This window comes from Stylophora pistillata, chromosome 5 (assembly GCF_964205215.1).
Source record: "Stylophora pistillata chromosome 5, jaStyPist1.2, whole genome shotgun sequence".
NCBI classification, from domain to species: domain Eukaryota; kingdom Metazoa; phylum Cnidaria; class Anthozoa; order Scleractinia; family Pocilloporidae; genus Stylophora; species Stylophora pistillata.
This window is the reverse complement of record NC_142523.1, coordinates 30,114,968-30,129,111: the sequence shown is the minus strand read 5'-3', so window position 1 is coordinate 30,129,111 and position 14,144 is coordinate 30,114,968. Positions and strand designations below refer to the sequence as shown.

The following is a 14,144-nucleotide window of genomic DNA, read 5'->3' as shown; positions in this document are numbered from 1 at the left end:
CAAGACAGGGACAAAAGACTTCGAAAGATTTAATTGGAAGGCCGCTTAATACTTATAAAGCGATGATCGAGTAATTATGACGCCATATCAATGGGCTATTTGAACAGCTTTTGTTTTGCTGAAGTAAGAAAGACAGGTTTTGGGGTTACGTCAGTTAAGAGAAAATAGTTTATATTTTCTTGGTTACGTTTCTTTGCCCTCACCCAAACAAACTTTGATCGTTGAAAAATAGTCAACTTGAATGAAAGGATGACTTAAACCGAAAATAGACCTGGTAAAGACCCTCTCTAGCTTGAGCTAAGAATTCAATTTGAAATGACAAGGAACCTGCTTTGAAGTATTGGAGATCGGTATTCGGTGCACAACCAAACATAGGAGTTTTTTCGTTGGGTTGATAAACTCAGACCATTAGATTAGAAAATTACAAAGCATATCAAAATAACATCAATAACATTTTCATTGATTTAGGGGAATTTGTGTTAAGGAAGATGGAAGAAATCACGGTTAAATTTGATCTTGTTACGGTCTCATGAAGCTCCTTCTCTTCCAATATAGCAATTCTAGGAAGTAGTTTTCGTTTGAAAAGAGTTATATCTGCTACTCATAACTTGCATGCAAATGAAATTAAGATACTTGCTGCTGCCAAGTTTTGGAAACGTTTTGGTGGTGCTTTATCATCTGCGATATGGAATATAGGCTGCCTTCTGCAGTCAACAAAACACTCTACGGACTCGAAAGCGAAAACTTCTTTGGCCTTCAGGCAAAACACATTATCTACCTCCCTAAATAGCTGCACTCTGCATGTTTAATATCAATTGTTTTACTGACAACTATTGAATTTGCTTTGGTTTGACTCTTTGTCCATTATCTCTCCGCAGCAAACAACACTAGGATGTGCCTCGACACGTTAACCTTAATTATTTTTCGAAGTTCTTTCGCTCTACAAAAGTCTGGAAAATTCTTCTTTAATTTGGGTACGATAACCTTACTTAGCGTAAAAGAAGAGAGACGGAGGGGGGGGGGGTAAGATTGAGCTTACCCAACCCCCACTCCCTCTCTGTTCACATTAAATTACAATTCCCTATGTATTATTTACTTCTATACCATTCCTAAAGAATATTGTACACTGCTCCGTAATGCGCTACATAAGTAAAATGATAAATTTGTTATAATAATTATCATTAAGTGATAGTTACCTCCAAATGTGATTCACATGAAATCGATGCCAGTGGTTTGTCCAACATACACAAATAGAAACACTGAAACAAAAAATGCGTGCGGAAGGCAATCAGAAAGAGAATAAGTACGAAAGAAAATCGACGCAAGGACAATATGAACGTTCTTTTCGTAGTCTGCATACATGGATAATAACAAAGCGCAAAACTGACACGATAACCGCTGATTAGACTGGCTTGATATCAGTGCGAATGAAAAATATGAACAGTGTCGCGAGGGAACCTGCACTAAAAGCCCGAGCGAGTCACGTATGATTGAAATAATTTTTGCTGCAGTTTTCTTCGTTAACTTGATGAGACTTGAAACCAATACGCTTGTGATCAGTTAAGGATTACAGTTGAGGCGGATCGTAAGTAGTTGCAAAATTTGAAATCACAACGGTGACAGGACTTTGATTATTAGTGGCAAGGAAACTATAGTTTTACTAGTCTATACAAGCTTGTATTTAAATTATTTTCCAAATAGCCATTCGAGTTCATTCGATAAGTTGATACAGTCACCAAATGTTGTCATAAAATCGTGAGGCGTATCCCTGAAATAGCATCACTAACATTTTCAGAAAACAATATTTCAAGGGTGGACAAGAAAGCGTGGTGAAACTTCACGTTGTTGCCCGAGCTGGCCGATCTTTCTTCTCCTCCAAACAGTCCTGAAATCTTTTAAAGCGAATGTCGCATCCATCTAAGGATGGAAAGTTACCTGGCCTAGTTTGAACTAATTTTAAACTCGTTCGAAAGGAGTTGTAGTTTTTACTAACCCTAGGTGCAACTGAAACAAAGTAATCTTCAGGAGCGAATCCAGGAGTTTGTCTCCTTCTTATAACGTATGAGCTTTCCACCCTTGTCACCTTCTTATAACTTATAGTAACAGTCGACGCAAAACCCACCAAATCGCTCAACTTCGCCATTTAGAGCCACGGAAACGACAATACACAGCAAGTGAGGTAGGTTGACATTTATTTTGAGCTTTAACTCAGACATTTCATGATATAAGTTTACGATAATAAGACTCTTCAATATTCTCCCATACATTCCCTTATATTTCGAATAAACAAAGACTCGTCCCTTGTCTGGGCTACTTGTGCTCACATATGCCGAACTTAATGCATGAATTACAGGGAAAAAAAAGGAGTAGATGTGACCTGAAAGTGAGTTCTTTTGGATCTTTTTTTTACGCTGTTAACATTTTGTATTGTAGAAGATTTTATGGAAATTACAGGAAATTATTATAATTCATTTATTACCCACAAATCGCCAGGAATTCTATGAATGCCATGCGCGAAAAAGCCAAAACAGCACAGAAAAATGGTCGGAGACATAGGAATTTGTAATTCTTGCTTTGAAAAGACAAAATACAGTTGTTTGACGTGCGGTAATTACTTTTGTATGAGGTGTGCGGTTTTTGAAAACGAAGAGGGCACTCCTGGGTGGAAAGTAGGAAACTCTGTGGCATATTGTGGGTCGTGTTTCAGTGAAATGATGGAACGTGAATCATGTGAAAGTATCATGACGAAAAGCCAAGATAAAGAAGCAAAACAAACATCAAAACAAGAGCATCAGTGAAGCAATTAAGCAAACGCTCAAAAGACGTCTTCGTCTAGCAAATACGTAGTGCGCCTGGGAATATCGACAGCGAACAGAGTTGAATTCGACTGAGTTAAATTCGACGTAGTAGTAATAGTAGTAGTAAAAGTTTATTAAAAGTGTCACGAGCCGTCTAGCAAGGGAAAAATCCCTTACTAATTTGGGGACACTAAAAAAGAAAAAAGACTAGGAGCTATTTACAGTAGTATCGATATTAAAACTAGGAGAACATCTATAGTTAATTAGTTACGGGATTTGTAATAAAAATATATAAAATTCAAGAGGAGCAGAGGCTACAGCGCGTGCAGCCATCATCCAAGAGCTCACTTAAACTGATTTGGCGTGTCTTGCCTTTGAACGACTTGAATCAAATTGAACGAACTTTGAATCAAATGCCGTATTTAACTATTTTAGTTGACTAAAATAGGAGTTAAGTTCGGCACATGTGAAATTCGACGTTTGAACTGGGCCTAAGCGATAAAACTGACTAAATTGACTGTATTTAACGACCATAAAGAACTAAAGTCTTTTCGTACTAGATGAGGGTTTTCATTCAGCAAATAAAGAATTAATCGTCATAATTCCGTCCAGTTGATAAACAGTAGCCTGTGTACAGGCCCCTACTTTCCAGAGTTGAGAAAACTCTGGTAGGTATCGGGATTTTGGAGGGGAGAGGAGGGGCAGCTGTTTAGAAGCTAATAAACAAGAACATGAAAGTGAAACTGATTAGTTACATACTGTGACCTTCAGAAATAATCTCTAGACATTGCATCATTTTTTTATGGCATCTTTAAAGCCGCAAACGTCAGACTTCCGATTTCTGCGCTGATCCGTTGAGTTTATAAGCAGAGCTACTTAATGGGGGTTGAGTCAAAATATAGAGCAAATCTAAATTCTGTTCGAGAATGTGTTGATCAAAGTCCTTTTCAGAGCAGCAACAAGGATAAGACTCCACATTGAAGCCTCTTTAGAGAATGTAAATATCTCTTGTCTGAAACAACTACTAAAATCGGTTCTGAATTTCGTTTAGGCGTCAAAATTCCAACCAGACAAGACAAGAAACTTAAAATTGCTCATCCGCAACCAGCCTTCAACTTGTAAACAGAAACACAAAAGTGAAACCAGTGTGTTACCTATTGTGACCTTAAGCCTTGAAATAATAATCCGATGACACGCGTCTTTTAACAGCAAATGCGCTGGTCCGTTACGTGTAAATAGAACTATTTCATCGGAATGGGGGAGGTTGGAGGAGGTAAGTCAAAAAATGAAAAAGTGGTAGAGCAAAGCACATCAGTTCTTCCCCGGTCCCTTAGGCAATATTTCAAGAAATTCTCGAGGCGGTTCTATTAATGCAAAGCACATAAAGGGCAACATTAAGGGAATACTAGACGTTGAATGATTTACCGCCTGCTCTCGTGTTTGGTGTGATATTTCAAGTAATAGGAGTCAGTAAGTTCTTGAACAGAGGTCAACCATATTCGAATGTCCTCTTCTAGAATGTTCTGATTAAAGTCCCATTACAGAACGGCATTGTAACAATTCATGAAGTAGACAATGAAAAAAGTACTAAACTAAGCCTTTGACCGAAAGGAAAATTTTTGAACGAACAGTTTAGTGTTCAGTTCACCGGTAATCTTCAGCAACAACATTCAGCATTTTACTTATTGCAAAATGTAGAGCCAGCTGAAAGTATATAGGGTTACAAAATTAGGGGGAAACGTGTCTGGAAAACAATGAAGCAGAGACTATCTGAATCGACTGCGGAGTTGTCTGTGTCAATTTCTTGCTACGGTTTTAGCTTAGACAACATACATTCGAAAATCTTCCCATCTTCAAAAAATACCTGACGTGCTTATTGGCAAGAAACTTAACCATCTTCGTTCGTGATCAATCTCGAGAGCAAAGACATGTAGCTCTTGTTGTTGTCCGAAGACAGGTAGATGTTTACTTTAAATTTCATAATGGGCAAGTCCTGGCCCTTTACGGAAACAACGAAATTACACTCTGACATAATGTACTTACCAGTGAGACTTATTTCAGTGCCTTGAGGAACACAGTAAGGCTGTTAAATACTATTGCTGATGTGACCACCTTTTCACTGCTGTTTTGGATCGTGATGGGCTGGCACGAAGAATAAAGACTCCAGACCGTTTCCTTGCTATCGAAACGATCCAATTTACATCGTAGGAAAAAACAAAGCGAAATAAGCGATGAGGTTTTTCATTCACCAAATAAAGAATCGTTGTACATCCGTCCGGTTAACGGACTATACTTCGCGAAATGAATGAGGGACAAATTCCCAAATTGTTTTCTACAAAATGAAATCGACTTAGCTGTTGGTAAATGTTTAAAATTAAGCAGGCCTAAATTCGTTCATGGAGCCGTTAAGTATAACACTTCGCGCACACGAGCATGGATTTGTGACAAAACCCTTAATGGCTCGTACACTGAGCTATAGTCTTGTTGTATACGTACAGACACTTAGTTGCTTCTCAATCTAGATTACAAATGATTTAGTCTTACTTCTTTGAGGATTTCACGGGCTATTGAAGCTTTGTATCGATGTATTTCTCCAGAAAAAAAGCAAGACTCCTCTCGAAGGTGAACAGGGCACCAAACCGAAAGCCACTAAAAGATTATTGCGAAACATACGTGATGACACAGTGTCTATTTTTACACCTGATCTGCGCGTGATCTCATCAGAAATAAAACAGCAGAAGATTGACTTGTTGGGTAAGGTTATAGGGTTAGAAGTGGGAGGGTTATTTAGGAAGTTTCATTGTTTTGGGCTTCAAAGACAAGCCAACCTATTACAGCAGTGTTTTTTTTCGAAGGAGCGCTTTGCTCGTTGGCGAAAGTTAAAAGGTCCATCGACTTCACACTGCCTTTAAGTCATCGCTATATTCAGGGGTGGTGACTTTCGTTGAGTCGGAGGGGATGAAACACTGTGCCCGTGATAGAGCTGCAAGAGAAGTATTATTATAAGTGGCCCATTATACGTTAAAACAAATATTCATAAACGAAAAACGCAGTTTTTCACCGGAATTAAAGGTCACGTTAACCGGTATCTTCGCAGAGGAAGTCAACAAAAGACCTTTTCTTCTACTCCTTACGGGTAATTAAAAGGTTATTTAAACAGAAAATTTCCACCGCTATAACCAATAACTTTTATTAGGCTTTCTAATACAAAAGAAGTCAATTTTTGGTTGGCACTTTTTAAAAGATTGGAAATAGAACTATTTTTTTTTTTTTTTTAATGGGGTCAGTCCGTGAGTACATAGAAAACATTGCACATCTGAAAATCATTCATTTAGAATCAATAAAAACATCCTTTTACAAGAGGAGGTAGAGAAATAAATTTACTTTAAGGTTTTAATCTGATCTGCACGAAAGAACGTAAAGGTGAAAAATTCACCGTGAAAAGTATTTAATAAATCTTCTTGAGCCTTGATTCAAGGCTGGCATCCTTAACAAAGTTGAGAAATTCATTCCCGCTATGAAATATTTGCTGATTAATTTCCTAGTCATTGCCACATTTTTGTCACCATTTCTGGCCAATTTCTGCCTGAATAACCTTTTCCAGACAATCAGCTTGTAAAAGGAAGCATAATAGTAAACAGCGCTCTTAAAGCAGAGGAGTGAAAAAGCGAGGGAGGTTTGGGTCCAGTCGCTTAATGAATCCGACCCAGGCCTCCCTCTCTTTTTCACTTTTCAGTTCCAATCTTCGCTCCATTTTACCAACTGAATGCCTGGAACAGGCCAATGCCTGTAACACCCTGGTGTCGTTCTAAAGAATTATTTTTTTCTTATCAGTATTAAATTGAAATAATCTAATGTCATACAGAAAGTGAGCCATAAATTTTGGCCACCTAAGTTCATGGGGCCGTCTATTTTCTTCATGCTTCTTAATTACGCAGATCTTTTCATGTCATTCAGTAGTTTGGCTAATATGGCGTACGTATCTCTTCCATTCTTTAACCGCGATTCAGCGTACTGGATAAGACTTGCTTGCAGGCTCAACACCCTGTGCCTGTTGTAACGGATCATCTGCATTAAAAAAAAAAAAAAAATTAAGATCAGTTAAATAAAAAACACTGCTCATTATTACTGGTATTGTTATTGTTACGGTAACTGATTATCGGCAGAAAGATAATATCCTCGCTATTTCCACGAAACACAATTTATTCAACTGTTAACAACGGAAGATAACCTAACACGAGCTAGCGACTACTCTTGGAACAATCCAACTAAAATTAACTATATACTTATCTACGCTTATCTGACCACAAGCAAAGTACTGTCCTTCTCTTTGGCGAAATCTCCTGAAGACTTCCTTCGACGTATCGCACTCCACGGTAAACAGCTCTGGGCTTGACAGCAGAATGTCAGTTTCACATCTGAAAGGGAAAATCCCTTCACTTGTCACTTGTCACACAATATCGCTTGTAGATCACAAACAGGGAACGAAGTCCCAAATCACAACAAAAACCTGACGAGCGAGCTGCTTATATAAGCATCCGAAGAGAGTCTAGAAGTTTCCAAAAGTAACTATTTATAACCATTACAATAGTAACTATTTATAACTATTACAGTAAACTCTATTTTTAAACTGATGAGTAACAGTTCTAGAAAATTATTAAAAAAAAACATTTTGCGTGACATTGACCTTCGCGAACTTTCTAGACAATTCCGATCCTTGTAACATTATTTACCTCTTTTTTGGCTGCTTCTGAAATTGAATTGCATGCTTCCTCTGCTTCTTCTTTGGCTTTTTGAAGCTGATAATGGAAAATGCACAAAAAGAATTTGGTAATCTTCCATTCTAGCATTCGACATGATTCTTCAAAACCTCAACATGACCTTCAAGTGATAAATGTCTATTGCAAGTATATATATCTTAATGGAGGTTTTGTTGTATAGTATCGCTGAGTATTTTTACGAGTTGTACCGTGTTTTGACGAGCCCGTAGGGCGAGTCAAAATACAAACAACGAGTAAAAATAATCAGCAATAACACACAAAAAAACGTTAAATAAGAGATTTATCATCCAACACGCCACATTGTTATTTCATTGCGGGCGAATTTCGCGGATATTTCTGGAGTACAAATATCGTGTGATATTTGTACTCGTCTCGCGCGTTATTTGTACTCTACGAAGCATATTTGGAGAATAAAAATCACGAGCAACAGAATGAGGGGAAAACTACCAAAGGAATGTATATCACGTGCAAAACACAAGTTTGTCTGAATCTTACCGCTTCTTGGTTCCTAGGTTTGGCTTTTTCCAGTGCTTTTGTTGCATTCTCAAACTCTACCAGTTTACAAGTACGACAGAAAAGCATCTCCTACAGAATAGGAAGTGGACAAAATAAATGCGTTAGAAAGTTAAAATGTTCATCTTGGGACTGTAAAAAATGGAATAACCAAGTTACAAAAGTTAGGGTGTTACATTTGCCATCCCGAAGTCCCAAATTTCAGCCCTATTGATGGTTCCATATTAGATTATTCCACAAAGCTTCGTGATTAAAAACTATTCAAGTGAGTTCACCTCTCTGTTCCACCAGTTCAGCCTTGGTTTACAAATTTTCCCCGTTGTAACTAGACAGCAGAGCAGTACAAAACTAAAATACTCTAACTCCAGAGGTAATACAATACAACAGTTCTGTTTTCTGAAGGTGCTTCAGACAGAGAGGTAGAGCCCAGTCCACTTGTTCACAACATGACCATGCTCTTATCCCAGCCCAGTCCCCAAAGAAAAAATGTTTATCACCTTCCCCACCCTTGCCCATCACCACCAAATCCCACCCCCCCCCCTGAAAAATTATACCCAAGTTTTCTAAAAACATTTCACAAACCTTGGCAGCATCCATGTATCCGGAATAAAGTTCTAGAGTAAAACCTAGAGTGTTAATTGTCATCATTAGTGGACATAACATCCAGTGATTCCTGGAGAAATGACCACTGAGACACACGCAAAGACAAAAACAAAACAAAACTGATTAAACTAGTGGAATTGAGGAACACTGCCATCAAGGGTATGAGATCCCCCGGAAAAAGGCTTCCCTACCTCGACACCATTTAGTGGACTTGAAAAAGTCACAAAGCTTCTGGAAAAGTAATCAGAGTAAACATTAAAAACTGGCACTTCATCTAACCTAGGTAACATCCACCCAATGTAAGTTGTATGTTCTAAATACTGTTCACTGTAAATTTTCTCTAGTACTAACTAAGAGAATTTGTTCAACAATCAAGAGCTTTTTTTCTAGCTCAATCGGTTAGAGCACCGGATTGTGTTGTGCGGGAGGTCGAGGGTTCGAGCCCTGGCTGGACCAATAATCATGGTCTTAACATAAGTGAGGAAAATTTGCTACCTTTCTATAAAATTAAAAAATGGATAGATATTCTAGTCTCCTCGGATAAGGATGAATATATATTAAAACTGTAGGCCCCGTCCTGCAGGGTTGGGGTAGGAGATGTCAATTTCCCACACATGAGATTACTGTGTGATGGATGTCCTCCTCTGGGGTGGGATGGGTGGGATATCTGCTGAAGATTGGCTGTATTGCCCTTTGCATATCAGACATTTAGATTTAGATGTTCAATTCCTTTATTCTCCTAACCCTCATACACTATTCAGTTGTGATACTGTAGGGACAATTTCCATTGTAGATCAGGCTTAACACTTCCACAACAGATCTACACATAATTTTCAAGCTAGTACTGCATTATGGGATATAAGCTCTGGCAGGATGAGCCTTGTGAGCTGATTTCACCATTCATAGAAACATTTTCCCTCTCATTGTCAGTTATTACAAGATGGTTGGAGTGACCAGAACTACAATGTAGAATAGGCGTTGTGGTAAAACAGTGTTTATTTGTATATTGGAAAAAAAACATCATCCAAATCATGTCTGGTCCACTATTGCTTGCATTGGAAGCTGGCCCAAAGAGTTAAATATTAGAAAAATATGGAACAAACAGATGTATTGAGTAAATATGAAAATACATAAATTATTACTAATATTTTATGTATTTTCATATTTACTCAATACATCTTTTTGTTCCATATTTTTCTAATATTTAACTCTTTGGGCCAACTTCCAATGCAAGCAATAGTGGACCAGACATGATTTGGATGATGTATAGGCAATTTCAGAAAAAAGAACAAAACCCCATTTATGACTGCCAAAGGCCTGGGCTAGAATTTACAACTCCAGTATGGCAGCCCTATGTCAATGTTGCCAAGATGTTGCGAAGCATAGTATTTGTTTGGTTGTTCAGTGGTCTGCTGACAGGCTATCCATTTCAAAGGCTAAAACTGACTAACAGTAAATACTAAACTCAGTTCATTACCTCTTGACACCCGGCCGAGACAGGTGTTACCAGTTATGAGTTAAATTGATTGGTTTGAGTGGAGGTAACCTTGTTAGATGGGCAAAACAAGTAAGGGGCCTACTTGTCATTGGCAAAATCTCTAAACTACCTTCTTGACTTACCTGATCTGTACACCAATACCAGACTCTCATAATAGGAAGAGTAGTCCACAACCCAAGCCATGGATAGTCAGGGTCGTCTATTGGACGGAACATGTTTCCCCAGTAAGGTGTCAATGTAGAGTAGCCGGTCAGGTCTGGTTCAGTGGACGACCACAGAAACGACAATAATACACAGCAAGTGAGGTAGGTTTACATTTATTTTGAGCCTTATCATAGACATTCCTTGATATAAGTTTACGATATTACGACTCCTCAATATTCTCCCATACATTTCTTTATATTTCGAACAAACGACCAGGCACGCCGCTTGTGTGGGCACCCTGTGTTCTGGTTTGCGTGCACAAACACAACGTGACCATACAAAAGGTATTGACATGAGATAGATTCGTGACAACCCAGATACAAAAGCGCCCTTGCTGAATAATCTTAAACGTTTCTCGCGTAAGATCACATAGGCTCCAGAAAAACTGAATGAAAACGAAACCAAAGAGATTGACCACCTTTTTTCGGACCATTAATTTTCTTAACTCCAATCGAGTTTGTCACGTTTACTTAGCACACGTCGTCGCATGAGCTCGTGCGACTCCCGCAGACATGTGGCAGTAAACGACTGAGGTCAAAGGATCGCGAGCGTTACTTAAATAGGGACAAAAAGATTGTAACAAATTTATTATCAAGGTCGAAGGTAAATTAGATAATTCTACGGCTTCTCTCCCGTCTTTAACCATCTTTAATGGCTGCGAGATAGCGTGAATATACGTTTGTAGAATATTGCGTTACATAGTGTCACAAAGCGTTACCACTGTTAGGAACTTTCCATTACTCAATCGTAACGTAAATCTACTCTCCTAAGTAAAAGTAAAACAACCGATGACGAGTACTGTGGGGTAAGTACTCTATCTTGAGTATTGAATAACAGGCATTTAAATTAGAGGAACGAGAGTGATTTCTTGACCCACGAATACTCTACGTCCCATCGAAAGTAAAAAAAGTTTTGACGGGTCTGCGCGACTCCTATCGCTCCTTGGTGACGAATTTGTTCTTAGCAGGCAACCGACGTGATACATAAAGAGTCGAAACTGCAGTCTTGCCCAAAGAATCTCGACACAAATGGCAACAGTTACACTCTCAGCCGACGCCATGGCGGGAGGAGTAATATCAAAGACAAAAATAATAGCTGTGGTTACACTCACCTCCTACCCGAGGTAACCCTGTGGGTAATAACCTTGGATTGGGATGGGTTTGGGTTTCCGGTCAGGTTTAATCCACCGGTTACTTAATGGATAATTACCCGAGGTGAACTCTTGACCTAGCAGTGTTTGGCGGGAAAATAATAAATCATGGAGATCGCAAACCGCGAAACTTATGGTTTTTATTGGAGTATTCAGAGCAAAGACGAATAAAATATACTTAATGTAAACCTCGAAAGTTGGCCATGTTTGATGCCTCGTGTCTTGAATTTGGTACTTGCTAGGATATTTGCCGCGATTTCAGCACAACACCACAAAAATACCCAGCATGTGCTGCGGTTTCCGGGTTTACTATTTTCTTCCATCCGACTCGTTGAACTACTCTTGTGGTTAGATAAACCACTGCTAAACCCTACGACTTGGTTCGGGAAACGTCATGGGTAATTCTTTTGTTCTTTTTGATGTATCCCTAGCGATTTCCCATGGGAAGTTTCACTGTGGGAATAGAGGTCACACACAAAACACAGACTTCCCGTGGGTAAGGTCTCACTTTCCCGTGGGCAAAAGGCCTAGTGTAACAAAAACGCGGGTTACTTAACAGAGAATTGACCCTTGACATGCAAACGCATCGTAAGAAGACAGAGACCTTCTGATACACGTTGGAGAGCGCTTGGTCAGAGATGATCAAAAAGGATCAAAGTGGCCATCTAAATCTTTGAAAGTCTTCAAAATACGACCTACAGGAAATTTGACCTTCTCGAAAACCGGTCACAAATTAGATACTAAAAAGACGTACAGAGCTTGCGTTTTTCCTTGAGAACGATGGAATACGCGACAATTACGTACCAAAGTCTCCGCTTTCGCCACCACATTGAAAATAACGCTACTACAATGCAACATAATCGGAGTGCGCACACCGTCTGAGTGAATACCAAGCAATGCCCCTCGATAAGCTATTCATTTCACCTACATCCTCAGAGGCGGATCCAGGAATTTTTGATTGGGGGGTCCAAACTTTGGTTCAGAAAGTCACTGTTGGACTCTTTTGAGGCAAATTACTTCTCCCCCACACCCCCTCCCACTACTTGTGGTTGCACGTTATAATTCCTTGCCTGCTTACCGTTTACTTGGATTCATTAAAAAAAAAAATCAGCCAGTTAAAAAGTGTTATACAATCCTGTCGATGTAAGAGTTTCAGTCTCAAAGCTGTAAGCGTCAGGTCTGGATCCGCCACTGATCTTTCATCATTGATGGCAACATTCCACTACGCGTACCGCGACATTCTGAATTCCATGTTTAAAAAACCAAGACAGTCCTTTGATTACAGAGGGTACTTCTATCCGATTCTGACGTAATTGTCAGTCATTCATGTAAACACTATATATACCTCTGTCAGTAAACGCTTTTCCTACGCTTCGTACAGCATTCTACATGTACACAAAGACTAAATTTATATCAATATTTACCCTCTCCTTTGCAAATAATGAGTGGTTGAAAACGAAAATTATGTTTTAATTGTGAATTTTACTCTCGCTGAACTTGAGTTTCAAGTGCATTTCTTTTTTCCTAAAAGCAAAAAACTTGACTGGTCACAGTGGGGGTCAGAATTTAAAAGGTCACTCGGCAGTCATTCCATTCAGTCTCTACGTGGCTCAAATTGCCGCACGGCGCCAATAAGCATTGTTTACATTATTCCTGAGTGCTTTAGTTACTTAGGCCCTGTTTACAAGCAAGGCGGGTAACCCTTGTGCTAGGGTTACCCTAGCAGGCGGCTCAAAGATAGCCCGGGTTTACAAGCAAAATTTCACAGGTGGGGTTACCCTACCACCCGGGACAACTTACCTATGCTTGGTAACCGCACGCATTGTTATCAATGTTCAAAGAGTCTGGAAACAAGTAAAAAGTTGTCCCAGGTAGGCGACTTATCTCCACCAGAGCGTTTACAAGGCAGCTAGGGTTACCCTAGTGCTAGGGTAACCCTAGCTGCCTTGTAAACACGTCGATGAAAAAAAGAAGAAATGTGGGAACATTAGGGTAACCCCCCTGCCAGGGTAACCCTAGCACTAGGGTTACCCTACCTGCTTCTAAACAAGGCCTAAGTAATACCATGAAATAGTTTTCTAATAATATTACATTCTATTGTTTCATTTTAGAACTTTCTTTACTTCTAACCCTTCCACGCGCTGCCGGAAATTTCTCGCCGGCACAACTCATTTTTTATATTATATCTTTGGATACATTTTCAAATAATCAAGTCTTTCAACGAGATAAACGTGATGAAGGTTACCAGCGGACGGTATAAATTAAAAGGATAAAATATAACGGGTACTAGTTAAGCTTACGCAGATGTCAGTCCAAGAACATGAACATCTATGGCGTTTTTTTTTGTAAATGGAAGCGAGGTTGTCGGTCTTTGTATAAATATAGACACATTTTGACCATGACTAAAATCTTCAGAGAAACATTAAATAGGAGCGAAAATTAAAGTTGGATAGAACACATAACTTCTTGTCAACAGCGGTGTAATGGTCTCTTTACGGTAACGGACGTGGAAAAGTTTCCCATGTGAAAATCCAGCCCGCCTGAAGACCCTTTAAAAATCAAAATTGAAAGGTCACGGTTTGTTCACTTCTGAAGTG

At 39.1% G+C, this 14,144-nt stretch overlaps 1 long non-coding RNA gene and 1 pseudogene across 1 annotated transcript; both read right to left on the bottom strand.

Moving 5' to 3' along the window:
* Positions 1–2,175: 2,175 nt before the first annotated feature.
* Positions 2,176–5,483, bottom strand: LOC148731379 (uncharacterized). The gene is made up of 2 exons (XR_016001843.1): positions 5,343–5,483; positions 2,176–4,977 (listed from the first exon to the last, which is right to left on the bottom strand). It is a non-coding gene; the product is annotated as an uncharacterized LOC148731379 (long non-coding RNA).
* Positions 5,484–6,728: 1,245 nt separating this feature from the next.
* LOC148731378 (sorting nexin-5-like) lies at positions 6,729–10,408 on the bottom strand (annotated as a pseudogene).
* Positions 10,409–14,144: the final 3,736 nt, after the last annotated feature.